The sequence below is a fragment of the Mirounga leonina genome, unplaced genomic scaffold (assembly GCF_011800145.1).
Source record: "Mirounga leonina isolate KUSES-001 unplaced genomic scaffold, KU_Mleo_1.0 Mir_154, whole genome shotgun sequence".
NCBI lineage: Eukaryota > Metazoa > Chordata > Mammalia > Carnivora > Phocidae > Mirounga > Mirounga leonina.
Genome location: NW_023270389.1, coordinates 36,301,952 through 36,329,000, shown reverse-complemented (window position 1 = coordinate 36,329,000; position 27,049 = coordinate 36,301,952). Strand labels below are relative to the sequence as shown.

General features: G+C 39.3%; 1 long non-coding RNA gene across 1 annotated transcript in view; it reads left to right on the top strand.

Annotated features, from left to right (window-relative positions):
* LOC118014297 overlaps positions 1–9,951 on the top strand; it is a 31,175-nt gene extending 21,224 nt beyond the window's left edge. The window contains exon 3 of the long non-coding RNA XR_004680252.1: positions 9,847–9,951. This is a non-coding gene — a long non-coding RNA (uncharacterized LOC118014297). The remainder of the gene's footprint in view (positions 1–9,846) is intronic.
* Positions 9,952–27,049: the final 17,098 nt, after the last annotated feature.

Below are 27,049 nucleotides of genomic sequence, written 5' to 3'. Positions count from 1 at the left end.
AAATTCTTTCCAGTTCTCAAAAACCCACTATCCACAAACTTCTAAGTAGCTTATTCATAGTTGGAACCTAGAAAGGTTATGTTATACTTACTTAGTTTCTTCAAAATTCCTTCTCTATGCTATATAAGATGCTACTAAACTTTTAACAACAATAAATTTTATTTTTTCTTATAGGAAGCTAGGCAAAACTACCAACGGGGTATTAAAACCCACAAAATTGTTATTGTTGAGAACAATCTCTTGAAAGACATTAAGCCACATTCCACATTTGTACAAAGTCCCCCAAGTATGGCACAGTTCTATAATCAATGTTATATGAGTAAATTTATTTTAAAATCTTGGTGGATTTGAAGTATATATAATAATAATATATTTTAAATGAGGTCAGAAGAAGATTTTTGGAAGTTTTCCCCCCAATTTTTTTTTCTAAAGATTTTATTTATTTATTCATGAGAGACAGAGAGAGAGAGAGAGAGAGAGGCAGAGGGAGGAGCAGGCTCCCAAGGATCAGGGAGCCTGATGTGGGACTCGATCCCAGGACCCTGGGATCATGACCTGAGCCGAAGGCAGACGCTTAACCATCTGAGCCACCCAGGTGCCCCTCCCCCAAATTTTTTTAAGGATAACTTTCTTGGCCAATATCAGAATTTGTGAGGCTGATAATTTGTCTTAAAATAATATTTTATAAAAAAATTTAAGGCTCTTTAGAAAGAGAAATTGCTTTGAAATGCTAATTACCCCCACCCCTCCTTGGTTTCTATTGCATTTGTCATCTTATTATCTTAAGACATGTTGGTAAGAGGCTGATATGGAAGGGCTTTGAAACAAGAAGAAAGTCTTTCCAGCCTTGAATTAAGGTAATTTTAAGTATCAAATCTACAGACATCCAGGGGGTTGTTCAAGAACAAAGCTTCATCTGTTGCCTGTTCTTATGCATTTTAATGTACTGTACACTAAGACTCAAGAAAAAAAAGGTTTAATGAGCTTCTGACTTTTGATTGAAACTCTTTTGCAAAGTCTTTCACAAAAACATTTTATAACCCAGCGAGTTAAGTAAGGATTTTTAAATTTTATTATTATTATTATTTTTTTAGTTTTTTAGAAGAATGAGCCAGGCTTTGAAAATCATTCTTCTAGAAACCTAAAGCTTTGCTGATTGCTTCCAGGTTTTGATATATTTCTGTGGTTAACAGGATACCTCAGTAGGGGGCATCAAAGAGATGTTAAGTTTGCACCTAGAAAATAATTCTCTTTTTGTATTGAAATTGAATTTGCCTTTATAGATAGAATAAATTTACATTTCAAATAGCAAAGGAAATTCTGCAAAGGACTCCTACAACATTCAGACCCAAGTTATCTATAGTCTACCACCTTCAGTAACTTCTTTTCCAATTATCCTGGATCTGCAAAGAAATTCTTATAAGGGCATTTTAAGCACCATGAGGAATGCATGATTAACTTTTATAGAAAAGCAATCTAGAATATAAGAATTATAGGTTATATGTCCAAAATGCCTTTTTTCTGAAGAGCAGGGACTGTGGGGTTATCAAGATGAATAGAAACCTAGTAAACAGAAATGGGAGATACTGGGAGTGACAGGAATTCAAGCTGAGTGAGGTGTGCCCAAAGCCAAGGGTGCTACTTGGTGGCCTGGATGGGGGTGGGGAGATGCCCTTTCACCCCACCCAGGTGAGCCAGGTGCCTGTCATCCTCAAAGAGGCTGTCAGGATTAAATTCACCTTGTCACTCATCCCTGTTTTCATTAATCAACACTTAAGTTTCCTGTCCTTGACCCAGTCTTAAACTTCACTTCCTACCTCTTTCCAAATCATTTCACTGAATTTCTAGGAACTTCTAGTCCACAGATTAAACAAGCCCTCCAATTATCTGAAACTATGACTGAGAACTCACCTCCAAATCTTGCCTTAACTGAAACCTGACTCTCTGCTGGAGATACCCTCCTCCGTGGGCATTTCCAATAGTGGCTATTCTTACACCCAGCTATAGAGGAAGACATCTTATCAATGGGACCACCTCCTTCTAGCAAATATTTAAATGTCGCCTCTTCCCTTTCTGATTCTCTTAGCATGCATAGACTGACCCTGCTCAGCACTATCTTTGAGGTTCAGCTAGCCTACCAGAGGATGTGTTCCCTCCTTCCTCCTCTTCTCCCTCCCTCTCCTCCCCCTACCCTTCCTCCTCCTCTTTCTCCTCCTTCTTGTCTTGTCCTCCTCCTCCTCCTTCTTCTTCTTCTTTCTCTGTTTCTTCTTTTGGCTGCCAAGAGGCATGTAGTTCTTGGTGAATACATTTAATTGGTAAAGTTTTAGTAAGTTTAAATGATAAATTTAATAGGAAAAGTTCATATTTTGATCTTCACATCACCTTTCATTTTTGACAACATAAAAAAGTTTTTTATATTAAACTGTGAGTATATAGGAGAAAGGAACCATTTGTTAAAATGTTTCTTTTTGTATGCTAATCAACTACCTTATGGATTTTTCTTTTTTGGTTTATATATTATTTGCCTGCTGTTATTTAATTATTTTCTTAAGTACTATTCAGTGAAGCCATGTACAATTATTGGTGGATTTAGGCTGTCTTTTCCAAGTTTTGCTCCCTAAATCAGACTCTTTAACCCCTTTGAGTTGCCACACTACCATGCTGATGTGACAATTACTTAAAGAAGCATTCTCAGGTCCTTGGAGGGGTTCTGATCAATGCTTTCTCTGAAATCTGGTAAAGTATTTTATTTCCTTTTGCAACAAAGACATGTAATGTTGTTTATAATAAGTTTGGAAAGATTACTTGAATGGAGGCTGCCTATTCTCACAATTCCATAGGGAAAGGTCCTGGAGCAATCAACATTATTCTAGTGCCATGTTCTAGACTTTTTCTTTTTTTTTTAAAGATTATATTTATTATTTATTTAACAGAGAGAAAGAGAGATAGCAAGAAAGAACACAAGCAGGAGGAGCAGTGGGCAGAGGGAGAGGAAGAGGCAGGCTCCCTGCTGAGCAAGGAGCCTGACACGGGGCTCAATCTCAGGACTCTGGATCATGACCTGAGCCGAAGGCAGATGCTTAACCAACTGAGTCACCCAGGCAGTCCTCTAGACCTTTTCTTTTCCATCCTTATGTAACAATCCTACTCTCTTTGCAATTGATACTGACTATCCTCATTGCTGGTATCTTCACATCTTGAGGTTATTACCCTCCTTGAAGATTTTGGCTCCTGTCTTCTCTTCTTAACACTTGCTCTCATCCTAGATGCTCTATCCAACACAAAAGCCTCAAAGTTCTTTGGTAGCTTTGACCCCATTAACCCATCCCTCCAATTTATTTTGGCAAATTACTTGCCACTTGGAATGATTTCACATTTATCACAGTTGTGGGAAGGAAGGAAAGTGCAGTAGACTGAAATTTTGGTGGGCCCTAATGAACCATGCTAGTATTTATGACCTGTATACCTTCTTGTCTTGACTCTGAGCTGGCTGTATGCCCTGCATGGAACAGTTACATCAGTTCCAGTCCTGAAGCTTAAGAAGTTCTGAGAGCTCTCACTTTGCACTCTTGGAGAAGCCATCTGCCCTGCTATAAGTAGCTCAAACTAACCTTTTGGAGAGGCCTTATAGAGGGTAATTAAGGCCCTGGGAAACAGCCCCAGCTCAGCTAATACCCAGCATCATGTGAGCAGTGCTATTTTGGACCTTTTAGCACCCCAGCACCCCAGGAGATACCTGTGAAGTAAAATAACCACCTAGTCAATCCATACCTTGTGAGAAATAATAATTTGTTATGATTTTAAGCCTCTAAGTTTTGTGGGTAGTTTGTTATGAAGCAGTAGATAATGGAAACACAAAGTATTTTCTCTCCCCACATTCCCAACCTGGTCCATAGAGGAGGAACATATATGACCTCTCTTCTACTCCCTTAGGTGTAATTCCCAAGAGTAGCTAATATAATTGTGAAGAATTTGCCCATAGCTGGTTGAATAGTGTCCCTCCCCAAAATTTGTGTCCATCCAAAACCCTCAGAATTTAGACATAAGGTAATTAGTTAAGGATCTTGAGAAGAAATCATCTTGGATTTAGGGTAGGCTCTAAATCTAATGACTGATATTTTTATATGAGAAAGGAGAGGGAGATTTGGACGCACAGAGACACAAAGGAGACAATGTGAAGACAGAGACGGAGATTGGAATAATGGGTCTACAAGCCAAGGACTGCTAAGAGCCAACAGAAGTTGGAAGAAGCAAGGTAGTTTCCCACCTAGAAATGTTGGCATTTTGATTTTGGATTTCTATCTTTCAGTACTGTGAGAGAATAGATTTCTGTTGTTTTAAGCCACCCAGTTTGTGGTAATTGGTTACAGTAGCCCTACGAAATGAATATGTTGTCATTCACTGTTGAATGAAATCATTGCATTGAAAGGAAATGGGTGACCACAATTCTTGAATCCATCTGTACCTGGATGGGTGCAGCAGGCCTGAGTCCTTAATCCATGCATCTGATTAGAAAAGTGGACTTAGAGTCTCTTCTGCAAACCCTGTCATATCTCTGACTCTCAGAACTTTTTCATTCCCAATGCTACTTCATATGGAGAAGTGTACCTACATGTTCTTTGCCAATCCAGGATCCTCCTATCTCTTTTGATATAAGGTAGTTCAGTTCAACTGTAGTGTTTCCAATTAGCACCAAAGACAGTAACTGACTTTAAAAAAAAATGTTAGTGCTGCCAAGGGACATAATTATAGACAAGGGACATATGTTAAGGGACATAATTTAGGAGTTTGGAGGGCAGTTTGCACAGGATAAATCCAATATAATATTTGTATTCACCCCACACTATGCAACTTGCTTTGGAATGAACTATGAGCTGAAGTAACATGTATCCCTTCAGTAGTAGAAGCTTTGAGAACTACATGTGATTCTTCATAATATCTTTTTCCTGCTTTTGCATTCATAGAATCATGTGTCAGGATGACCTCCATCAGTATTGGTCCTTGAATGTCTATAATGAGTTAATTTCCCTTAGTGCTCTATAGTAAATATGTAGTGTGAATCAGAAGTAACGTTTATTTTTTTAAATTACTGAGATTTTCAGGTTGTTTGTTACCTCAGCATAACCTGGCCTATCCTGTCTATTTCAATACCAATATCAGTAAATTCAGTGAGCATCTAAAATTATACTCTTCCTTTTTTGTTCTAACACCTTCAGAATTCATTTTCACACTTACTCTCCAGATTTCTGCATAGCATAAGATAGCAAAATCTTATAATTATTAGGAACTGTTATCCTTCTCTTGTTTTAAAGTTGCAGTTAGCTCTCAGATAGAGATGCCAGATACTGCCTGATGCAAACTCAGCATCATCCCTCCCCTTCCAAACATTCCCCTGTATTACAGTGGCCAGAAGTCTGGAAACTACATTTCCTAGACTCCCTTGTCATGTGGGCTTTGGTTTTGATTCTTCCAATAAGAGTTATTCCTGCTAGATTTTGGAAGGTGGAAGACAGCAGAAATCATTATTGCTCAATCTTGGCAGGCAGGCATATGATCTTCAGCGACATCAGGTATGAGATTTTCCAGTGGTTTCTAGGCTTTCTACTGAGCACCATCTGTTTTGGTGGAACAGGCTGTTGAGATCATTGATGGCAGTTTCCTGTGATTCCCGAAACTTTCTGATTTCCAAAACTAACTGATGACGTTCCCTGTTCCTCGCCCTCTTCAGCACTTCCAAAGGTTTTATAAACTTCTAATCCTTTTTACTAAATATTTTCCTGCCTGAAAAGCAGTGGTTTCAGTTTTCCTGACCATAGACTTACAGACTATGGTCTGACTCTAGTTATTATTTAGGCATAGACACCGATCAATCAGAGCAGATCCTAATCAAAATAGATTCCAGTTACAAACAACCAGTACAGCTTACTGGTGGTACCAGCTGAGTATCAGCTCTGGTTAAGGAACTGGAGAGATGTGTATATGAGAGAGGCCTGAAGTACATTGCTCTCCCTTCGGACAAATCTTCCCAGTTTAAATTAACAGCTTCATCTGATAGGTAAGAGGTAGCTGCATTGCTAGTGTGGTATAATCAATATATATGATCTTTGTCCTGAGTTTCCAGCACAGAATTCCTAAAGAGCCTTGGAATTTCCTGAGTGATAGGATTGTCTTTTGTCATGCATCAGAAGTCCTTTTGAGCAAACTTGAGTTTATGCTAATGAGACAACTTAAGGTGGGGCCCCCAGATGGAGCTGGTCACCAGAAAGACCAAGTGACTAGAGTACTGGAACTTTCAGACCCACCCACTGACTTCCATTAAGGGGAGGGGAAGGGCAGCTACAGGTAAAGCTCTATAAAAACTCTTAACAGTAAGAATTGATGAACTTCTGGGTTAACAAACACGTGGAAATGGGGGAAAGTGGAGAGCCCAAACAGCAAGGAAGCTCTACACCCTTCCCACAAACCTTGCTCTATGCATCTCTTCCATCTGGCTGTTCCTGAGTTATATCCTTTTACAATAACTGGTAATTTAGTAAGTACAATGTTTCTCTGAGTTCTTTGAGCCACTCTAGTAAATTAATCAAACCCAAAGTGAGGGTTGTGGGAACTTCCAATCTACTGCTGGTTGGTCAGAACCTGGACTTCCACTTGGCATCTGAAATGGGGGCCATTCTTGTGGGACTCAGCCCTTAATCTGTGGGATCTGATGGTATCTCCAGGTAGACAGTGTCAGAATTGAGTTAAATTTGTGGGATACCAATTCATTAAGAATTAGAGATTGCTTGCTGTTAGAAGAAAAATACAAAACACATTTCAGCTGGTAAGAGATTCAATGGAAGTGGGAATTGAAGGTGTTCCAAATCATTTTATATACACCATTTCTAATTACTGGATCCCAGTCTTTCTTGATCAGTGTCCTTTCTTGCACACCAGACAGATAACAGCAAGACTGTAGGTTTAATGGCCCTATAATTCAGTAAGTTTGGAGGTCAGACTTTGAATTTATTTTCCAGCTATCTCAATGCTGTGGTGTTAGAAAAGCAGGTTATGTTAGTAAAATCTAGAAAGTCCACAGGTTTCAGACTGTGACATAAGTAAAAACATTAGGATTCTGAACGTTCTCTTACTTTAAGCTTTCTGGAGACATTAGAAAAGCTACCCCATGTCACAGTCCTTGAATTCCTCATAATTTTCGTGTGTTCTATGGCAATAGCCATTTAGTTGCCAATGCCTTCAAAACCACTTTATTTCATGGGGCGCCTGGGTGGCTCAGTCCTTAAGCGTCTGCCTTCGGCTCAGCTCATGATCCCAGGGTCCTGGGATCGAGCCCCGCAGCGGGCTCCCTGCTCCGCAGGAGGCCTGCTTCTCCCTCTCCTGCTTCCCCTGCTTGTGTTCCCTCTCTCGCTGTGTCTCTCTCTGTCAAATAAATAAAATCTTAAAAAAAAAAAGCACTTTATTTCAGATAGTCACCACAGATGGTAATTTAATTAGCTCTTTGGAGACTATGTTCCATGGACTATCAGGTCACATCATTTAATACTAACTGAATTTTCTACACCTTCAGCTTCAATCATACCTTATAACTAACCCATGTATCACCTCTTCTTTTCCCTGAAGGTCTATTGCCTACAACTGTGTCTTTTCAATATCTCTGTCATATCCTCAGTTGCAAGTTTCAGAAACTGGAAGTTCTAAGAAAAGGAATATATTGAAAATATGTCAGGTGGTTCACAACATCTCTATATGTGCTAAAGAACCAGGCTAAAGAGATTGGTGCAAGGCATCCCAGACAGCTGCATCCAGGACCACATCTGCCATCACTGACCACTGGGCACTTCAGCTTGTGCCACCACCAAACTTGCAACTTGTGGTCCAAGATGACCCTTCCAGCTCATTTCATCACATACACATTTAGATCAGCAGGAAGGAATACGAGGAAGTAGAGGGATACCCCTTTCCTTTAAGGCAAGTTCTGAAAATTGAACACGTTACTTCTGTTCATATCCCATTCATCAGAATGTCACATGACCATACCCAGCTATAAAAAAAGAACCTGGAAAACTGATTTCCTCTGGGAAACCATATGTCCAGCTAAAGTTTTGAGGTCTTATTACTCCAGAAAGAAGGGAAGAATAGGTAGCAAAGGACAGTTTTCTCGACCAAGGTAACTTTGTGGAAATAAAAGTACTCAAGGAAGTATTCTAGCCAAATGAAATTTGTAGCAGAATAAAATCTCAAGATCAAAAAGACATGAAACATAAGAAATGAAGTCTAGTGTTTAATTCAGTAAAGTATGTGTTTAAGTCAAAATGATGCTGGTTATATGGCTAAGAACTATAATGAAAATGTTAAGAAAGGACTCTATTTTATTTTTATTATTTTTTTTTTTTTGAGAGAGAGAGAGCAAGAGCACCTGTGCAAGCTCGAGTGGGGTGGGGGGAAGGGGAAGGACAGAGGGAGAGGAAGAGAGACAATCTTAAGCAGGCTCCATGCTCAACACAGAGCCGATGCAGGGCTCAGTCTCACAACCCTGAGATCATGACCTGAGCCAAAAATCAAGAGTTGGATGCTTAAAGAACCGAGCCACCCAGGACCCCCAAAAGGACTCTTTAAATAGAAAAGCCATATCCCTGATTATCTTTTACTTAGGTTTATGTCTTGTTAATATGAATTATATTATTTTTTTAACTTATAAAAATGAACTAAGGGTCTCTTCAGAGAACAGGTGAGAGACATAATTATTGTTGAATTTGGTATTAACAGAGAAATGTAAATACAAATGCTCATAAAAGTTTAAAAGAAACTATTAGAGAGTTCTTTGTTAAACTCAATATTGCCAGGAGGAGAAAAGAGAACAGTGAAAACAGGCAATTCATTAAAATAAAGGAAAGGGCAGGGAGGAAAACAATAAGAATACATAATAAACATAATGAGTTTATTAAGGAGTCTCAACTTGTTGGGACGGTAAAGTGAAATGATTAAGTTTGGGGGCACTGAGATCAGATTTAATGGTTTCACCACTTACCAGCTGTATGACTAAGGCAAATTGCTTACACTCTCTGGGCTTCAGCTTCTTTTCTTTATAAAGGGAACATTGCCTCATGGGGGTTGTTGTGAGGTTTAAACAGAGTTACTGTATGTGAAGTGCTTAATACAGTGCCTAGCATTTGGGAAGAGCTCAAAAAAAAAATGTTAGTTATTGTGGTAGACTGTGACCTTGGTAGCCTCTAGTTAACCACATTTCCTGGTATTTGAGTCTTTGTACGACCCCCTCCCACACTGACCCTGGGCTTGGCCATGTGACTTGCTTTGGCCAACGGGAAACTTGTAAGCATGATTCATGCAGAGGCTTCCCAGATGCTTTACATTTTGGGCTCCCTCACAGTTGTGATGCTATGATGAAGTTCAGGCTATCCTGCTGGAAAATAAGGTCACATGAACAGACCCTGCAGGATGAAATACCACACGGAGGAGAACTGAAGCACCAGGCCAAGCCCCTGCTGAATGCAACAATGTGTGCCCTCATTGGACATGAGGTGGAGTAGAACAGCCCAGTTGACCTATAGAGTCATAAGAAATAATTAAATATTATTATTTTAAACTACTGTCTTGGGGTGGTTTGTTATATAGCAATAGATAATGAAAATAGTTACTATTCTCAAGATGAAAACATTTTTCTTTTTTCCCTAATAATCCCCCAACTGTGTTATGTCAACTGCCCTCCTCCCCTGGGTGAAGAGGGGAGGACCCATGCTGGATGAGACTGCTGTCTTCTATTGCTGTCTTCTGTTGTCACTGCTTCTCTGGTGATGTGAACTGGCTGTGCTTCATGCCTTCTGTTCACAGGTGTCCAAAAGCTGCTTTCCATGGAACATGAGTGATTTCTTCAGGGTGCCCAAAGGAAGAGCCACACACCACACTCCATTGCATATTCCCTGAGAGCAAGAGCTGGCTCAGGTTTGACTTATTTTCCTTCCCTCATTTCTATGAAGTACCCCTTGGGCACCTTCTCCTGGGTTCCCCTAGCCCAGAGATGAGAAAATGTGCAGAACAGATAGCTCAAGCCTACCCATTTCTGGCTGCTTCCCAATGCTTTTATTTTATATTTATTCTCGAAAAATAGTGTGATTAACTCTATTTCTCCCTAACATCTATTTTTGTTATCAATACCATATATTTTAATTCTACATATATTTTAACCTCAACAAGGTATTTTCATTGTTTAACTAGTCAACATTCATTTAGCTGTAACCATATATCTACCCTTTCTTCTTTCTCTATACCTTGTGTTACTGAGCTTAAATGAGGAATCAGTTTCTTTGCCTGAGGAACTGTTTCAGTGTTGATTTTGGTGTAGGTCTACTGGCATTAAATTCCCCCAAGTTTTTGTATGTCTGAAATTGTTTTTATTTCACCTTCACTTTTGAAAGATATTTTAACTGGATAAAACTTTCTGGGTTGACTGTTACTCAAATTTGAAAATTTTCTTCCATTGTCTTCTGACTTCCATATTTTCTTTTGAGGAGTCAGCTATCAGTTTTTATTTTTACTCCTCTAAAATTATGCATCTCTCCCTTTTCCTCTGATTTAAGATTTATTCCTTTTTCTTTAATTTTTAACAATTTTACTCTAATGTGTCTAGATATTATTTTCCTTATATTTGTTCTACTTGAAGTTTTTCAAGCTTTTTGAATTGATAGCTTATTGTCTTTCAACAATTTTGGAAAATTCTCAGACAATATGTTTTCAAATACAATTTTGCCCATTCTCTTTCTCCTCTCTTTTGGGATTGCATATTTTTAGCGTTTTACCATGCCTTACAAGTCCATTTTATAATTCTCTTTATTTTCCATTCTTTTTATCTGCTTTAATCTGTGTAATTTCTTCTGACCTATTTTCCAGTTCACTAATTATCTCTTCTGTTGTGTCTAATTTGTTTTTAATCCTACATATTGAGTACTTTATTTCTGAAACTTTATTTTTAATTTCTAGGATTTCTACTTGATTTATTTTTACATGTCTTCAGGTCTCTAACAAAATTCTCCATATTTTCACCTATTTTCTGCATCATTCCCTTGATATTTTGAATATATTGTTATTTTAACTTATAAGATTGACAACTTCAAAAAAGGATTCATCCAGGGGTGCCTGGGTAGCTCAGTCGTTAAGCGTCTGCCTTCAGCTCGGGTCATGATCCCAGGGTCCTGGGATCGAGCCCCGCATCAGGCTCCCTGCTCAGCAGGAAGCTTGCTTCTCCCTCTCCCACTCCCCCTGCTTGTGTTCCCTCTCTCGCTGTCTCTCTCTCTGTCAAATAAATAAATAAAAATCTTTAAAAAAAAAAAAAGGATTCATCTGAGTATCTATTTCTACCATCTATTTTTATTTTGCTTTTTAATCATTTGGTCCAGTACATTTTTTATTTTATACTGGACATGGTATATGAAACTTTCAGAGGCACTGGATGATGTTATTTTCCTCCAAAGAGGATTAAATTTTCTTCTTGCCCGCATTTAAGTAGAGACAGAGTGATCATTGATCCCATCAGGCTTTGAGATGGTTGGAGGCAAAGCTTAAAGCTTTGTGAGGGATGATATATTACTTTGTAGCCTTTAAACTAGGGTATAGTCATTCAGAAATCTCTACTTGAAAACTGACATATTGTCCAGAATTCCTTGTCCATTTCAGGCTCTGAACTCGTATTTTTGTCTGTTTAGCTACATATGACTGCCTTAATTTCTGTATATCCTTTAAACACCTTAACAAATTTGAGGTGTGTGTGTGTTTGTTTTGTTTTGGGTTTGTTTGTTTGTTCTGTTTTTACTGTTACTGTTCTTCCTCCTTACCCCACTCCCTAAAGATTTAGTATTCAGAGAAATTCTTGGAGGCAAAATCCTTGTAGAATGTCATATTCATTTCTCTGTGATTCTCTTCTCTCTGAGATCCTGGCTGCTGTACTTGTCTTGAATCCTAATTTTTGTCTTCCTGTCCTCAGGAGGTTGTTAAAGCTGTTGACCACTGTTTTATGCTGTGCCCCTATCTCCTAGCTAGGAAATGGAAAATTCCCTGAGAGGAAAATTGGTGGAGAATGTCCATTTTATTCCAGTGTGTTTACCTCTCCTCTAGGATCTTGACTTTCCTGGCCTGGCTACGTGGCTGCTCTTCAGTATCTTCAGATGACTGATTCTTTGTTTTTGCATTTTATCTAGCTTTATAATGTTCTTGGTGTGTGTTAATTGGTAAGAGTTTCTCTTAAAAATCTTAATGTTAGACTTAAAAAGTAAAACTCTAAAGCCTCTACAGCCTTTTAAGTTTAAAAGAACCATGACATTTCCAGTTGCTACTTTTTAGACTCTTTAAGTTGTTAGCATCCTCTGGTTACACCAAATAAGAGATGGCTTTCAAAGTTTTTCTTAAAGCATCTCTTCTGTCCTCTTTACTTGTGACATACTCATGTAAGTGTCCATTATGTACCTATTTTTTCCACTGCATGCATCCCAACAGAAGAGTGTTTGAATAGCAGCAACAAAAGCTGCCAAATAGATTAGTTGAGAGGGAGAAATACAACACTTCCTTAAATAAATAATGTTGAAAGAAATTCTCACTTCGTGCTTATTGAGAATCAGGGTAGTAATATGCATCAGTGCATTTTTGCTTTTGAAGTAAATAACTCCCTCTGCTTCTACTTTCTACAGCCCTCAGGTAGTGGCTTATCATAATAGTGATTTTCCAAACTACAATTGATACATCTCTGCATTTGCCACTAGAAAAAAATTGTACTAATTTTAACACTTTTTTTGTGTGATTTGGCATCAATATGATTATCCATGATTCACTAACTGAATGCTTGTCTTGTTCTAGGCACTGAGCACGCAGTGGTAAGCAAACAGACACATGGTTATTCTAGTCTGTGATAAAAAATGACATGCCTCAGAGGGATGATGCAGGTAGAACTTAACCACTCTTTTTCCTGAATATTGCCAGGGTGCTGCACTGTCTTCATTCACAGTTGGGCTATCTTTTCCTTCACTGATGCTTCTGAAATTGTGTGGTTTATAGGGCTGAGTGCTTCCACACTACATGCTGTTATTCTGATTTTGGTGGTGATAATGTTGTCTTCCTTCTTGTTGCATCTACCTTCTCCATGGTAACTTCTTGAAGCTGCCAGAATGATGTAACTTTTTTCCTCTTCCTTTCTTTCAGCCACTCCTGCACAGTTGCCAAGGGAAACCAGATAAGTATTAAGTGTAATATTAATTCAAATATTCTCTGTTTGAATAGAGATCAAGTGCATGGCTTTAATGACATCTATTTCAAACTAGCTTCAGGCTTTTGTTGCATTTATTTTAGGTTTTTTATTAGACTCACAGGTGTTTCAGAGCTGAGGTTCCTGGAAGTCTAAGTACCAGATAAGGAAAAAGTTGAGACAGTGTTGTTGGGGAAATGGCAGGGGAGGGGGGGTAAGCTTTTTGACCTATTTGAGATGGTCCTAATTTTTAAAAAAGACTCTAATATGAATGAGTAAGGGATGGCCTATAGGTATTTTTAACTCCTTCTTAGCATCTCCTGCCCTTGGTTCCCAAGTGGTAACTGGTGGGAAAGAAAGGCCACTCCCTGGATAAAGCTGGCTAACTATCCTGCACATTTTTCCTCTTCAATAAGCTGGTCAATCTATGCTCAGCTTCTCAAATTCTTACTATCCTTATCTATATAGTTTTGATTGGCTCTGTCACATTGTGACCTTTATGACCTAGTTTATTCCCCAAACCAACCATTCTGTTCTCTGCTTTGTGTTGCTGGACGCTGCAAACCAGTTTTTGCTTTACCAGCTGCCCCCTGTAGGTTTTGACAATAGTGATTCTTTACATTGTCGATGACAAGTGATTGCACTGTTTGGTTTCTGTTTGCACTTTTCCAATAATACCAGTACCACCCTTACTGTAAACCCAGAGATATAACACCACCTGACCAGTGTCCTTCCTCAAAGGATTAATTATCAGCTCTGCGGTGCTCCTCCTCCAAGACTCTACATTTTGTTAATACCAATGTCTTCATTTTTTGTCTTCCCTCAGCTCTAAGACTTGTACTTGCTTCCTGAGGTTACTATCTTTGTGATACCTTAGCTTCCATGTTTGCCTTTTCAGTTCCCTATACATGACTAACAATTATTCAGATTCAATTCTCTCTCTCTCTTTTTTAAATATCCTTTTTTTTTTTTAAGATTTTATTTATTTATTTGTCAGAGAGAGAGAGAGTGCACAAGCGGGGGGAGTGGCAGGCAGAGGGAGAAGCAGGCTCCCCGCCGAGCAGGGAGCCTGATGTAGGACTCAATTCCAGGACCCTGGGATTATGACCTGAGCCGAAGGCAGACGCTTAACTGACTTAGCCACCCAGGCATCCCTACATTCTCTCTGTTGAAATAATTTATGTAGTTTTTCTTTTTTGAACTTGACCCTGACTATGCATAAGAAGTACCATAGGTTTATGACATACTAAAAGTATATGAGGATGGCCAACATTCATATCAATCAGCCCAAAGTTCCTGGATTCCAGGTGAGGAACATATGCTGTGGCAAAGGGGAAATCAGAGGGGGAGATGAACCATGAGAGACGATGGACTCTGAGAAACAAACTGAGGGTTCTAGAGGGGAGGGGGTGGGAGGATGGGTTAGCCTGGTGATGGGTATTAAAGAGGGCACGTTCTGCATGGAGCACTGGGTGTTATGCACAAACAATGAATCATGGAACACTACATCTAAAACTAATGATGTAATGTATGGTGATTAACATAACAATAAATTTTTTTTAAAAGCCCTTAAAAAAAAAAAAGGCTATTCAGATAGGAACAGGGTGGTGTCTAGTCACTGATTTCTAAAACACAGAAATTTCTAATAAAATCAGCACAATGCAGAAAGCTGATGAAAGCATGGGTAATGAGGTTTGTTACCACTCAATTAAGCTTTCTTTTTGGTTCTCCAAGATAATTGAGTGTTCCCAATGGATGAGGCTTAGGATCTCTGCTGAAGTAATCTGTAGCCTGACATGGTAATTTTTACTTAACACTTGTCATAAGGATTATTAAGTAATTATTTGAGTATTTTTTTTAATTTTAAAAAAGATTTTATTATTTATGTATTTGAGAGAGAGAGAGCACGAGCAGGGAGAGTGGCAGAGGGAGAGGGCGATCCAGGACCCTGAGATCATGACCTGAGACAAAGGCAGATGCTTAACCCACTGAGCCACCCAGGCACCCCTACTTATTTGAGTATTTTTTAAAAATGTTTATTTACCCATTTGGGCTGCTTCTTAAGGACAGGGACTATAACTGTTTTGTTTCTTTCTCTATTTCCAATTTATAACACAGTGCCTGGCAGAAAGGTGCTCAAAAAATTTGTCAAATGAGAAACAGGAGGAAAAAAGATAATTTAAATCTAAAGATCACATGCACAGAATGACAAGATGTCTCTTTTTGGAAGTCACCAACTAGTCCAGATGCCCAGGACATCATTTTCCTCTAAAATTCCTTTTATTTTATTGTTGAAGTCTGTCCATCAACCAGGGATAGAATTTAGTTGGTGCATATCAGCTGTTGTCATTCTACTTCCCCTTTCTTTCTTTTTTTTCTAAAGATTTATTTATTTATTTATTTATTAGAGAGAGCATGGGAGGGGGGAAGGGCAGAGGGAGAAGCAGACTCCTCACCGAGCAGGGAGCCTGATGTGGGACTCGATCCCGGGACTCCAGGATCATGACCTGAGCTGAAGGCAGTTGTTTAACCAACTGAGCCACCCAAGCGCCCTCTACTTCCCCTTTCTACTAAACTTGCAGTGAAAGAGGACATCAAGAGTTCTGGCTCAGAAAAAATAATAAGCCTGGAAACCTTTCTGCCAAAAACACCTAGAAATGCTGGATAAAAGTTAACAAGCATTATTTTAAATACATTTCTGAGTTGGGTCCTGCTTTTCCCCCCGATTATCTATTCTGATATTCCCTGCCACCCTTTTTTGATGTGTTTAGTCCATTAATATTTAATGTAATGAGAGACATGGTTTGACTTAAGTCTGATTTTTCTTTTTTTTTCCTGTTTGTCTTCTCTGTTTTTTTGTTTTGTTTTGCTCTTTCCTCACTTTCTACCTCCTTCAGAATTTTTTTATTTATTGGATTTTTAGTGCTAATTTCTAGTTGATTATTCCAGAGGTTATAATATACATCATTAACTTTTCATTATATTTGGATTTAACGTTTCAATTCTCATAATGTATAACTCTTCATTGTATAGGTCCATTTAACCCTCTATCTGCCATCCTTTATGCTTTAGTTATCATATGTATTACATCTACATTCATTATAATCTCCAAAAGTAATTCTATAATTTTTGCTTTAAACAATTATGTTTATTTTAAATAAAATAGGAGTAACAGTCATATATGTTTATCCAGTATTTACTGTTCCTGGTGTCTCTAATTCATTCCTGAAGATCTGAGTTTCTCTTTTGTGTTATATCCCTGTAGTTTGATGAATTCCCTTCAGCATTTCTTATAGTACACTTCTGGTAGTATGAAATCTCCTAGTTTACCTTTATTCAAAAACTTTTTTTAGTTTTCTTTTGTTCTCATAAGTTATATTTGCTAGATACAGCATGCTGAATTGATAGTTTTATTCTTTAAGGACTTGAAAAAAATCATTCACTCTTTTCTGGCCCCCATAGCTTTTGATGAAATGTCCAAAGCCATTGAATAATTTTTCCTTTTATACGTAACATTTCTTCTGGCTGCTTTCACAATTTTCTCTTTACTTTTGGTTCAACAGTATATTAGTTATCCATTGATGTGTAATAAATTATTCTAAAACTTAGCAGCTAAAACAATACACATTTATTCTCTTATAGTTTCTATGGGTCAGGAATTCAGAATCTGGACACAGCTTTCTCAGTGCTCTGGTATGGTCTCTTATGGGTTAATCACAGTTTTCTCAGGCTTGATTGTGAAGAATGTGCACATAGCTCATGTGCAAGATTATTGCCAACATTCAGTTTCTTATGGGCTGTTGGCCAGATGTTTCAGTTTTTCAAGAGCTATTGACCAGAGGTTTCTCTCAGTTCCTTGCCACGTGGTCCTCTCCATAGAGCATCTCACAGCATGGTAGTCTGTTTAATGAAAGTAAGCAAGCAAGTATGTCAGCAGGGAGAAAAAGAGAGAGTGTGTACTACCGAGAGGAAAGTCACAATTTTGTCATCTAATCATGGAAGTTACATCCCATAAATTTTCTGTATTGTACTCACCAAAAACAAGTCACAAGGTTCAGCCTACACTCAAGGAAAGGGATTACACAAGGGCATGACTACCATGGGTTTGGAGTTATTTGGAACCATTCCAGAAACTGTCTCCCAGTTTGATTCATATGTCCATAAATGGTTTTCTTTGTATTTATTCTTTTTTTTTTTTTTAAGATTTTATTTATTTATTTGAGAGAGAGAGAGAGAATGAGTGGTGTTGGAGCGGCAGAAGGAGGGCGAGAGAGAGAGAACCAGACTCCTTGTTGAGCAGGAAGCCCAATGTAGGGCTTGGTCCCAAGACCCAGAGATTGTGACCTGAGCCCAAGACAGACACTTAACCATCAGGTGCCCCTATTCTTTTTTTTTTTTTAAGTTGTCTCCATGCCCAAAATCGGGCTTGAACTCATGACCCTGAGATCAAGAGTCACATGCTCTACAGACTGAGCCAGCCAGGTGTCCCTGTATTTATTTTTATTGGGGTTTGCTAAGGTTCTGTAATATATATATATATATATTTCATCAAATTTGGGAAGTTTTGTTCCCACCATTTCCTTGCATATTTTTTCTCTCTTCTCTTTTTTTGGGATTCCAGTTGCCCATATGTCAGCACTTTTTTTTTTAATTTAATTTTATTATGTTATGTTAGTCACCATACAATACGTCACCAGTTTTCGATGTAGTGATCCACGATTCATTGTTTTCATACAACACCCAGTGCTCCATGCGTACATGCCCTCCTTAATACCCATCACCAGGCTAACCCATCACCCCACACCCATCCCCTCTAAAACCCTCAGTTTGTTTCTCAGAATCCATAGTCTCTCATGGTTCATCTCTCCTTCCGATTTCCCTCCCTTCATTTTTCCCTTCCTTCTAATGTCCTCCATGCTATTCCTTATGTTCCACAAACAAGTGAAAGCATATGATAATTGACTTTCTCTGCTTGAATTATTTCACTTAGCATAATCTCCTCCAGTCCCAACCATGTTGATGTAAAAGTTGGGTATTCAACCTTTCTGATGGCTGAGTAATATTCCATTATATATATAGACCACATCTTCTTTATCCATTCGTCTGTTGAAGGGCATCTCGGCTCTTTCCAGAGTTTGGCTATTGCGGACATTGCTGCTATGAACATTGGGGTGCATATGGCTCTTCTTTTCACTACATCTGTGTTTTGGGGGTAAATACCCAGTAGTGCAATTGCTGGGTCATAGGATAGCTCTATTTTTAATTTTTTGAGGAACCTCCACACTGTTTTCCGAAGTGGCTGTACCAACTTGCATTCCCACGAACAGTGCAAGAGGGTTCCCCTTTCTCCACAACCTCTCCAACATTTGTTGTTTCTTGCCTTGCCAATTTGTGCCATTCTAACTGGTGTAAGGTGGTATCTCAATGTGGTTTTGATTTGAATTTTCCTGATGGCTAATGATGGTGAACATTTTTTCATGTGTCTGTTAGCTATATGTCTTCTTTGGAGAAGTGTCTTTTCATATCTTCTGCCCATTTTTTTACTTGATTATTTGTTTTTTGGGTGTTGAGTTTGAGAAGTTCTTTATAGATCTTGGATACCAGCCCTTTATCTGTAGTGTCATTTGCAAATATCTTCTCCCATTCTGTGGGTTGCCTCTTTGTTTTGTTGACTGTTTCCTTTGCTGTGCAGAAGCTTTTTATCTTGATGAAATCCCAAAAGTTCATTTTTGCTTTTGTTTCACTAGCTTTTGGAGATGTATCTTGAAAGAAGTTGCTGTGGGCAATGTCAAAGAGGTTACGCCTATGTTCTCCTTTAGGATTTTGATGGATTCCTGTCTCACATTGAGGTCTTTCATCCACTTTGAGTTTATCTTTGTGTATGGTGTTAGAGAATGGTCGAGTTTCATTCTTCTGCATGTGGCTGTCCAATTTTCCCAGCACCATTATTGAAGAGACTGTCTTTTCTCCATTGCATATTTTTTCTTGCTTTGTCAAAGATTATTTGACTGTAGAGTTGAGGGTCCATATCTGGGCTCTCTATTCTGTTCCATTGATCTATATGTCTGTTTTTGTGCCAGTACCATGCTGTCTTGGTGATCACAGCTTTGTAATATAGCTTGAAATCGGGCAACATGATGCCCCCAGATTTGTTTTTCTTTTTCAACATTTCCTTGGCAATTCGGGGTCTTTCTGATTCCATACAAATTTTGGGATTGTTTGTTCCAGCACCTTGAAAAATGTCCTTGGAATTTTGATTGGGATGGCACTGAACGTATAGATTACTCTGGGTAGCATAGACATTTTAACAATCTTTATTCTTCCGATCCATGAGCATGGAATGTTTTCCATCTTTTTGTGTCTTCTTCAATTTCTTTCATGAATATTTTGTAGTTCCTAGAGTATAGATCCTTTACCTCTTTGGTTAGGTTTATTCTGAGGTATCTTATGGTTTTTGGTGCTATTGTAAATGGAATCGTTTCTCTAATTTCTCTTTCTACAGTTGCGTTGTTAGTGTATAAGAAAGCAACTGATTTCTGTGCATTGATTTTGTATCCTGCCACATTACTGAATTGCTGGAGGAGTTCTAGTAATTTGGGGGTGGAGTCTTTTGGGTTTTCCACATAAAGTATCATGTCGTCTGCGAAAAGAGAGAGTTTGACTTCTTCTTTGCCAATTTGAATATCTTTTATTTCTTTTTGTTGTCTGACTGCTGTTGCTAGGACTTCTAGTACTATGTTGAACAACAGTGGCCAGAGTGGGCATCCTTGACATGTTCCTGATCTTAAGAGAAAGGCTCTCAGGTTTTCCCCATTGAGGATGATATTCGCTGTGGGTTTTTCATAGATGGATTTTATGAACTTGAGGAATGTTCCCTCTATCCCTATACTCTGAAGAGTTTTAATCAGGAAAGGATGTTGTATTTTGTCAAATGCTTTTTCTGCATCAATTGAGAGGACCATATGTTTCTTCTCCCTCCTCTTATTAATGTGTTCTATCACATTGATTGATTTGCAAATGTTGAACCACCTTGCATCCCGGGGATAAATCCCACTTGGTCGTGGTGGATGATCCTTTTAATGTATTGTTGGATCCTATTAGCTAGGATTTTGTTGAGGATTTTGGAATTCATAGTCATCAGGGATATCAGTCTGAAATTCTCCTTTTTGATGGGGTCTTTCCTGGTTTGGGGATTAAGGTAATGCTGGCCTCATAGAATGAGTCTGGAAGTTTTCCTTCTGTTTCTATTTTTTGAAACAGCTTCAGTAGAATAGGTATTATTTCTTCTTTGAATGTTTGGTAGAATTCCCCAGGGAATCCATCAGGTCCTGGACTCTTGTTTTTTGGGAGGTTTTTTATTTTATTTTATTTTTTTAAAGATTTTATTTATTTATTTGACAGAGAGAGAGAGAGACAGCGAGAGATGGAACACAAGCAGTGGGAGTGGGAGAGGGAGAAGCAGGCTTCCCACTGAGCAGGGAGCCCAATGTGGGGCTCAATCCCAGGACCCTGGGATCATGACCTGAGCTGAAGGCAGACATTTAACCACTGAGCCACCTAGGTGCCCCTTTGGGAGGTTTTTCATCACTGCTTCTATCTCGTTACTGGCTATTGGCCTATTCAGGTTTTCAATTTCTTCCTGTTTCAGTCTTGGAAGTTTATAGGTTTCCAGGAAGGCATCCATTTCATCCAGGTTACTCAGCTTATTGGCATATAGTTGTTGATAATAATTTCTAGTAATTGTTTCTATTTCCTTGGTGTTAGCCATGATCTCTCCCCTTTCATTCATAATTTTATTAATTTGGGTCCTTTCTCTTTTCTTTTGGGTAAGTCTGGCCAGTGGTTTATCGATCTTATTAATTCTTCCAAAGAACCAGCTTCTAGTTTCTAATCTACTGTGTTTCTGTTTTCTAATTCACTGATCTCTGCTCTAATATTAATTATTTCTCTTCTAATGCGTGGTTTAGGCATCTTTTGTTGCTTTTTCTCTAGTTCTTTAAGGTGTAGAGTTAGATGGTGAATTCGGGATTTTTCTATTTTTTTGAGTGAGGCTTGGATGGCTATGTATTTCCCCCTTAGGATCGCCTTTGCAGTATCCCATAGGTTTTGGACCAATGTGTTTTTGTTCTTATTGGTTTCCATGAATTGTTTAAGTTCTTCTTTGATTTCGTGGTTGACCCAAACATTCTTGAGCAGAGTGGTCTTTTAGCTTCCAAGTGTTTGAATTTCTGCCAAATTTTTTCTTGTGATTGAGTTCCAGTTTTAAAGCACTATGGTCGGAGAATATGCAGGGAATAATCTCAATCTTTTGGTATCGGTTGAGACCTGATTTGTGACCCAGTATGTGGTCTATTCTGGAGAAAGTTCCATGTGCGCTCGAGAAGAATGAGTATTCTGTTGTTTTAGGGTGGAATGTTCTGTATATATCTGTGGACCTCACTCTGGTCCAAAGTGTCATTCAAAGCTCTTGTTTCGTTGTTGATTTTCTGCTTAGATGATCTGTCTATTGCTGAGAGTGGAGTATTGAGGTCTCCTATAATTAACATATTATCAATATGACTCTTTATTTTGGTTAACAGTTGGCTTATGTAGATGGCTGCTCCCATGTTGGGGGCATAGATATTTACAATTGTTAGATCTTCTTGTTGGATAGACCCTTTAAGAATGATATAGTGTCCTTCTGTATCTCTAACTGCAGTCTTTAGAATCTAATCTTTAAAATCTAATTTGTCTGATATGAAAGTTGCTACCCCAGCTTTCTTTTGAGGTCTGCTGGCATGGAAGATGGATCTCCATCCCTTCGCTTTCAGCCTGGATGTATCTTTAGGTTCAGAATGAGTCTCTTATAGACAGCATATGGATGAGTCCTGTCTTTATCCAATCTGCAACCCTGTGCCATTTTATGGGAGCATTTAGGCCGTTCACGTTGAGAGTGATTATTGAAAGATATGAATTAATTGTCATCATGTTGCCTGTGAAGACCTTGTTTTTATAGATTGTCCCTGTAAATTTCTGTTGTAGATCACTCTTGGGGTCTTTCTCCTTTTATAGAACCCCCCCTTAATAATTCTTGCAGGGCCGGCTTAATGGTCACATATTCTTTCAGTTTCTGCTGGTCTTGTAAGCTCTGCATCTCTCCATCCATTCTAAATGAAAGCCTTGCTGGATAAAGTATTCTTAGCTTCATGTTCTTTTCGTTTAGTACCCTGAATATGTCTTGCCGGACCTTTCTGGCTTGCCAGGTCTCTGTGGATAGGTCTGACGTTATTTTGATGTTCTTCCCTCTGTACTTAAGGAATCTCTTCCCCCTAAGATTTGCGAGTTTTACTATTACATCCTGGGGCGTTGGCCTGTTTTCCTTGATCTTGGGAGGGGTCCTCTCGCCTCTAGGGCAATGAATGTTTGTTTCATTCCCCAGATTAGGGAAGTTCTCACCTACAATTTGCTCAAATACATCTTCTAGTCCTCTCTGTCTCTCCACTCCCTCCAGGATTCCAATTATTCTGACATTGGAACGCTTCATGGTGTCACTTATTTCTCTGATTCTATTTTCATAGATTCTGTGTTGTTTTTCCCTGGCCTCCTCTTTTCCCTTTTTATCTATTAAATTGTCTTCCAGGTCATTTATTTGTTCTTCTGCCTCACTTATCCTAGCTGTTAGATTATCTAGATTAGATTGGATCTCATTAATAGCATTTTTAAGTTCTGCCAATTCAGCTTTCATTTCTGCCCTTAGAGACTCTATGTTACCATTAATCGATTTCTCCATTCTAGCTATTGTCTTCACAATTGCTAGCCTGAATTCCATCTCCGACATCTTGGTCATATCTGAATCCATTTGTACATCTGCAGCATAAGTCATAATCTCTGAGTCTTTCCTATTTTGAGGGTTCCTTCTCCTAGTCATTCTGTTTAGGGGTGGTTGAGGGAATGTATAGAGTCCAAATTATTGACCAGAACCCAAGCAAGATGCACCTGTTTTCTAGGGACCTTAGGGTTGCTGGCCTCTTGTTTTCCCAGCCTGTCTTCTGGGGGAGGGGCCTGCCACACTGTTACTCAGGCAACCCTGTTTGGGCAGAGTTGCCCTGCCCCCTGTGGTGGGGGATGGGCTCACTGGGAACCGGTTTTTTTGGGACTTTTGTTCTCTGGCGGCTTTCTGCATCTCTTCTGAGAGTCAGAGCAGAAGAGACTGTTTCCAACCCTCTGCCTCAGAGCAGAGAGATCGCAGTCTGTTGTTCAGTGCACTCTCCAGGCCACACCGTCTCTGTTTCTGTCTGTGCTGTTATAAACTGCAATCCTGGGTTGTGCGCCCCTCTGCAGTGCTCCCACAGGTTAGGGCATGTCTCTGCCGTTTGTGCTTCTAAAACCACCAGCCGCCCCCAGTTTGCACATGTGACCCCGCTCTCCGGGTTTCCGACCTGGGGGCTGCCCTAAAGTCCTTTCCCTGTCACTACCGGTCTGCAAGTCTGTGCCTCATCCCCAGCGCGCAAGGCTATCACTCACCTGCAGTGTAGGATCCCCAGGGCCAGGCTCCCTTCCGCTGCTTGTGGGATCACAGCTCCCCACTTCATACCTCGAAACCAACCAGCTGCGATATTCTGTTTGTAGAGATCCAGATCTATCTTACATATCAGGCTGATTTCATGGGTGTTCACAGTGGTCTGGGAGATATCCAGCTCAATTCCGGGGACCAGTTGGAATTGGGTCCTCTACTCCTCCACCATCTTTTCCCCCATCCTCTATGTCAGCCCTTTTGATATTGTCCCTCAGATTCCTAAGACTCTGTTAATTTTCTCAAAATTTTCTTTCTATTTTTTCAGATTGAACCATTTGTATTGATCTAACTTGCTCTACTCTCAACTTTGTTTCACTACTAAATCTGTCTAGGGAATTTTTTATTTCAGATACTGTATTTTTTAGTTCTAAAATTCCCATTTAAAATATTTAACAATGATGTAACCCTTATTAGAAATTCCTTCAAATTTTTAGTATAATAGTACCTCAAAAAATGGAAGTGGTCTGACCTCTCACAATCTCTGAGAAAATGATTACCTAGAAGATACTTAACAAATGTTTGCTGATTTGGGGGCATCTGGGTGGCTCAGTCAGTTAAGCATCTGCCTTCGGCTCAGGTCATGATCCTGGCGTCTTGAGATTGAGCTCCATGTCAGGCTCCCTGCTCAGCAAGGGGTCTGCTTCTCCCTCTCCCTCAGCTCCTGCCCCCGCCCCGACTCGTGTTCTCTCTCTCTCTCAAATAAATAAATAAAATCTTAAAAAAAACCACACCAAATGTTTGCTGATTTGAATTTAATCATAACAAAGCCAGTGAACTCAACATCAAGCCATAGAAAGTCCAGGAAAGGAGCAAGAAATACCAGGTATCTGACTGACTTGTTTTGGGAAGTCAGGCACACTGACTTCAGATAAGTCTGATTGGTAGAGTACCAAGAAAAGGAGTGTATGTCTTAACTCACAGACAAGGAAGATTTTAAATCTGTGTGGCAGACAGATTATAAGATGGCTGTCATGATTTCTGTCAATTGGTGTTCACATCTTTGTGTAATCCCCTCCCTTGAGTGTAGACAGGACTTGTGACTTGCTTCTAACCAATAGAATATGGCAAAGGTGACGGACTTCTGTGATTATGTTGTATAAGACTCTGTCTTGCTAGCAGACTCACTTTACAGGGTATTTGCTGGCCTGATGAAGGAAATGGCACAGTTGGGGAAACCTAACGACAAGGCACCACTGGGGGCCTCCAGCTTCCAGCCAGTAAGAAGCTGGTCTTACAACCACAAAGAACTGAATTCTACCAACAGCCAAAACTGACTTAGAAGCAGCATTTCCCCCAGTTGAGCCTGCACATGAGAACACAGCACCGGTAACACCTTGACTTCAGCCTTGCAGAGGACCCAGCCAAGCCATCCCTAGTCTACTGACCCACAGAAACTGTGAAATAATAAACGTGTTGCTTTAAGCCACCGAACTGGTGGTAATCTGTTATGCAGCCATAGAAAATGAATATAAACTACATTGTTACAGAGTTGTGCTACCTTTTATTTTGTTGACAGTGATTTTCATATTTAATATGCTGCTTGAGTTTTAGGAAATGAAATGTTTTGAGAGCAGCAATTTTATAGAGTAATTGCAGGAACAATAGGACTCTGGGGGGGCGCCTGGGTGGCTCAGATGGTTAAGTGTCTGCCTTCGGCTCAGGTCATGATCCCAGGGTTCTGGGATCGAGTCCCGCATCGGGCTCCCTGCTCCTTGGGAGCCTGCTTCTCCCTCTGCCTCTCTCTCTGTCTCTCATGAATAAATAAATAAAATCTTAAAAAAAAAAAAATAGGACTCTGGGGAACCCACAAGAAAAGCTTTTTTTTTTTTAATGATCCAGTGCCAGCATTTCCACTCTTGGGAATTTGTCCATAGAAATAAAGGCTTATTCAGTGAGAATAAATGCATGTATATATTTTTAATTGCATTGTTGTAGTGGCAAAAGAACCAGAAGCAAATTTTTAATAGCTAAATTGCTTTACAAAAAGGCTGTTAGAATTCACATTTCAAAAAAAAAAAGAAGAAGAAGAAGAAGAAGAAGAAGAAGAAGAATTCACATTTCCACCAGCAATGTATAAGTACCCTTTTTCCTATGCCTTTTAATGGATTTCTCCTATCCATCCATATTCGTTTGCTAAGGCTGCCATAACAAAGTACCAGGTGGCTTAAACACCTGAAATTTATTTTCTCACAGTTCTGGAGGCTAGAAGTCTGAAATTAAGATGTTGGCAGGGCTATTTTTTTTCTGGACCTCTCACTTGGGTTTGTGGATGGCTGTCTTCTACCTATGCCTTCTCATAGTCTTCCCTCTGTGTGTTTGTATCCAAATTTTCTCTTCTCGTATGGATACAATCATATTGCATTAAGGCCCACCTTGATGACTTCATTTTTATTCAATAAGGGCATATGTATGTGCCTGCACTTATCCTTCATGATACCTCATAGTTGTAATACTATCCTTTTTTTTTTTAAGATTTTTATTCATCCATTTGACAGAGAGAGAGACTGTGAGAGAGGGAACACAAACAGGTGGAGTGGAAGAGAGAGAAGCAGGCTTCCCGCTGAGCAGGGAGCCCAATGTGGGGCTTGATCCCAGGACCCTGGGATCATGACGACTGAGCCACCCAGGCACCCCACTATCCTATTTTTGTAAAACAAACAGTGACAATCCTCCTTTATGTATATGTTTATATATTTGTGTATAATTATACAGAAATGAAAAAAAGGTATAAAAGATACAATATAGATTGGTAACACTGGATACATGGGGGTTGGAGGAGAGGATATGGTAAGGAGAATGGCAGAGATATAGTAAGCAAGCAAACAAACCAAAATCAACAACAAAATCTGAAAAAATATGGTGTTCATGCATGTATGGGTAATAATGTACAATTAATTATTTAAAAAAATGTTTTTCACTGCCTATATATAGTTGTGTAACAAAGAGTTGCAAACTCTCAGGGCACCTGGGTGGCTCAGTCGGTTAAGCGTCTGCCTTTGGCTCAGGTCATGATCCTGGGAGTGCCAGGATAAAGCCCCACATCAGGCTCCCAGCTCAGCAGGGAGTCTGCTTCTCCCTGTGCCCCTTCCCCTGCTCATGCTCGCCCTCGCTCTCTCTCAAAAAAAAAAAAAAAAAAAGAGTTGGAAACTCTCATTGACATAGAGCAATAAGCATATCTTCTACAGCTGGACTTGACTGGACCAGGAGAGGTTTTGCACAAAGTGGGATCAGTGGGAGGGCTAGGGCAAGCT